Source organism: Mytilus trossulus, chromosome 14 (assembly GCF_036588685.1).
Source record: "Mytilus trossulus isolate FHL-02 chromosome 14, PNRI_Mtr1.1.1.hap1, whole genome shotgun sequence".
Taxonomy (NCBI): Eukaryota; Metazoa; Mollusca; class Bivalvia; order Mytilida; family Mytilidae; genus Mytilus; species Mytilus trossulus.
In genome coordinates this window covers 61,607,822-61,612,447 of record NC_086386.1, presented here as the reverse complement: position 1 = coordinate 61,612,447, position 4,626 = coordinate 61,607,822, and positions in this window count along the sequence as shown.

Sequence of the window (4,626 nt, the reverse complement as noted above, 5' to 3'; positions counted from 1 at the left end):
AGAGTTGTTGCAAAGGTATTTCTGGGCGAAAACATGACACTCTCATTTACATGAGACATTGAATTTAACGTCCCCATTGTAACCGGGCTTGGAATGGAACTTGTACATATAACAAAACCACAACCAATGCCCCGATAGCCAAATGGTTTACTGCTGGTCAGAAAAAGACCAGAGGTGACTTTATTTCTATTTCTCTGTCAAACTAGGGATATCAGAAATCACAATCAGTTGTTTGCATAAGAAAAAGTTCAAAGATGAGTCGTTTGTTACATCATATAATATTCGTTTTGTATTAAACAAATAGGTTTTCTTGTTTGAATTGTCTTACATTTGTCATTTCATTTTTTTGTTATTGTTGAAAGCCGCACGGTGGCATATAGTTGTTAAAATCTACGTAATTTGGTCTCTGGTGAAGAGTTGTATCATTTGCAATTATACCACATATTCTTAAAAAAACTATTATAAAATATGTATGTTATTTGTACACATTCATTCAATTTTGTATAGGATCTTATTTAATGAAACATTTTACATCAATACAAAATGTGTGATATTTGATATTTAAGTACAGCAGATCAAATCACTTTCTTTGATATGGTATATTTTTTGTAATGCATTCTATTAAGATTCTTTAAAATTAAATGCTAGTATGTTTGAACAACAGTCGGATTTTTTCAGGGGAAATAAGTTGTACCTCTTCACTGCGTTCCAATTCCTATCAATTACATTTATTGTAGGACATCACACCTAATTTCACCATTGACACATAGTTGTAATGCCATTTTTACTATTGCGGTTCAAATGGAAAGTTGTTTTGTTTTACGGCCTTGTTAACTTAGGAACAAACAAAATGTGGGCTAAAACAAAACACAATATTAATTTGAAGTGTATATCACACTATATTAATGCACTCGAAAACTAAATTAAAGTATAATTCAGATCCACTTCTCCAAGATAAAATTAGATTAGATATTATATTTATAAGTGTGAAATTAAAAATACAACAACTACTTAACACTTGAGATAACACAAACAAACAATAAACAGTACAATTATGCTATGTTTACAAAAAATATTAAAAAATATATATTCTTAATATTTTGTTTTCTTTTCCATTTGTTAAAGGCTATATAATACCGGTATGACTACTCTAAAAATAGTATTGGCAGAAATGTTGCTTACCTCTATTAAACTTATGTATGCATATATTAGTTTATACATGTACTTGTAAATATTCATAAGAAAAACTGGTCTGTACAGAAACTCAATATATTTGCATGATGCACAATTTGCTTATATAATTATTGTTTATGTAATCATTCATCTCATTTATATCTTTAGTGACTTATCAAAATAATTATCAAAAGTCATATTCTTCACACAAAAATTCAAATAACTTTTTTCCACATAATTAACCAATTGAAATAAACAAGGAACAACATCAGAACTTTTATTAAACATGTTCAATCTAGATCTAGAGTTATTGACTTGTGCAAACATAAAAACGACAGGGGCACAATCTATTTTCTAAAGCTGTTTTAGTATAACAATATATCTACCATAATCATTAGCTAGTTTGCAGTTACCTATTCTTATTTGGGCATAAGTGTTAACAAAATGTTAATGGAATTAAAAAAAGATATTTGTCAAATTTATATCTTACTTCAAATGTTCTATAAGTTCTGAACTTATTTCCATTAATCGAATTTTTGAATCATTAGAAATGTATTGTAGTAGATTTAGTTTCTTTCCTAAAGCCGAAAGTCGTCGCTTTTTTTTAAAGACCTTGATTTTCTGAAACTAAAGACATTTTCCATTTTGATTGAAAAACTTTTGTTTTTGAAGCAAATTCAATTTTATAAAAGTTGGTCTATTTTATAAGCATTATTAAGTTAAGACTCCTTTGAGTTTAAAATATGCAACCATTTTCTCATAAAAAAAAAAACCTGTTGTTACCGTTACTGTCTGATTACAAATGGGGAACATTGTTAATTCAGGTACCACAGTTACATATACTGCTTTGAATTTACTTTACATAGACTGTTAACTCTTCAAAGGGGGAGGCCTTATAAGACCCTTTTTCGGTCTCAAAATATAGTATTTTTATAGATTTATTTTAAATGTAAATTCTTAATTAGCTAATAATTGGAAAGTAGAAAACTCTGGTTATATAAATATTAACTAGTTTTGACAATACGTTGCACATATATACATCAGGCACATGTACATGCACAAGCTCCATTTATTTATGCAAAATTAATGAAATCTTCAGTCTGAATATTTCATTAAAAGAATAATGTTGTTTTTCATGATAACACCAGACATATATAGTAGTTAAGGTTGGGACTGAACACGAATGAGACCACTTACATTTTGTAAAAGAAAACAAACCATGAACATATGAATGCCATTTTATTGCATCTCTGATACATGTAATGTTTTTGTATCTAAGCTTGAATTTGAGCGTCTGTAACGAACAAATCAAGCTTAGATCTTCCACATCAATTAATTGAATCAACTGAAGTAGATAGTTGCTTTGTTTTAAAAGTGATTAAAAAATGATAAAAATCTTTCATCAGATGTTCTTAAAAAAAAACAAAAATTAAGTTTTTCCGGACCTTTGGAATCGCCTTTGATTTGAAGTTTAGCTGAATCTATTGACAAATATTGCGACTTAAGCGTCTTGTTTTTCTTTACGATATTGAGTGACCATATCTTACTACTATTATCAAAGATTAAGTATGTTGTTATCAATAATTCAAATTAAAGGAAATGTTGGAAATCCGGGTTTTCAAAAATATTCGAGAATTCTGGATAGAGCAAATAATACATGTAGAATATTTTTTTCCTTCCTTCATAAAGTTTTCTTAGCTTTGACCTATATCGATTTTCGGACGCTAATAAATACAAAAAAAATGTTTTACGCTTTTCATCTTTTACGATTTTTTTGGTTCTAAACTAGCTGTTTTAAATTTGCCTTATCAGTTAAAGATTTTATGTTTTTCTTTAGTTGTGACTTTTTCAAGGAATTGACTTTAACATACAGTAATTTACTTTTGAATGTGATACTTTTACACTAGATTATTTGAGTAAATTGGATATAGAAAAAAACATTGTGCCTGTTTAAGCATACTGTCGGTACTGTACCTAGACAAAAGAGAATATGACATGTATTGCAGTTTATCAAGATATTACAATTCTATTTCACTTTTCAAATTTGAAGAAAAAAAAATGTTAAAAAAATATTTTTGAAAATCGAAAAAGGTAGCAATCTCTAGTAGTTAACACTGCGATTGTTCCACTTATTGTGCATTCAAATTGTTTAAAAAACTGAAAACGTCTGTACATAATCTGACAAATTCAAACATTATTTTTATCTTTGGTTAAATTTCGTCTAAGTATGTCTAAATGAATCTAAACTAAACGCAAGTCTATTCTGTTTTATACACCTTGATCAGTATGATAGCAACTTAAATAGCTGCAGTCACTGTCCTTAATTTGATGTGCTATACAGAGTTAAATGCGTAAATAAAAGTTACAAAGTCGTATAGTTTGTCCCGAAACTTGAACTTGAAAAAATATGTTTTCTGCATTAACCGCGCTCTTACTTATTATGCCCCCACAACTCTTATCATTCCACCCTCTCCCTTTTCCCACCATCCAACACGCGAGCCTCGCTTCTTATATACTCCTTTAACCCCTAAAAGGAGTAGGTCCGGTAAAGGCCGATTTTGGCCTCAAATTTCAGGTTCATCTGACGAAAGATTTTGACCACTTTTTAAACCCTTAAGTGTCTATTTTATTTGAATCAATTAGTTTATGTGAAAGATTTTAACTGATTTAGTCATAAAAAACGCACCGATTCAAGCTAAAATATGAAAAATCTACCAAATATGCTGAAAAATGTCACTTTTCAGATGTTTTTTGTCAAAAATGAAAGTGGCCGCATCCGTGTTCATCCTCAATCTTTATATATGTTATGTATTATCATAAAATACAACTTACATTTCAATATTAAGGATGAACACGAATGCGGCCAATTACATTTTACACGAAAACCGTCTAAAAGTTAACTAAAATGCTAGAATTGTGAAGATTTCAGTAATTTAGCATGACTTAAAGGTGCTAGTACCCGATATATGTGCATTGTATAGTCAAAAACAGCCCATATTTATGTAGCAGAAGCATTTTACTGTCCAATAAATAACTAAAAGTTTACATTTTAACAATTTTGTAAAACAGCTATATTTTGGGGCCAAAAAGGGGTCTTACTGGACCTACTCCTTTGTCTGCGGATTAATTATACAGAACAATGTCGTGGAATTCTGATACAAAATAATGTGCGCGTGAAAGACTTTAGTAGTAACCTAACCCCTCCCCCTGAGTGTCAGATTCCAAGTCCGACAGCGAAAGCAAATCTGCAAATAGACTAAGTTATAAAGTTATAAACATTTGATTGTAGTTCAATTATTAACTATTGATAGTTTGAATATGTATTAATCAACATCTATAAACCCTTAAAAATAAAATTAAACATGCTAAAATCATTACACCTTCATGATCATATATTAAACATATTAAATTTCAAATTCAAAAGTGACATTTAATTAGGTCGACTTTTTTTTC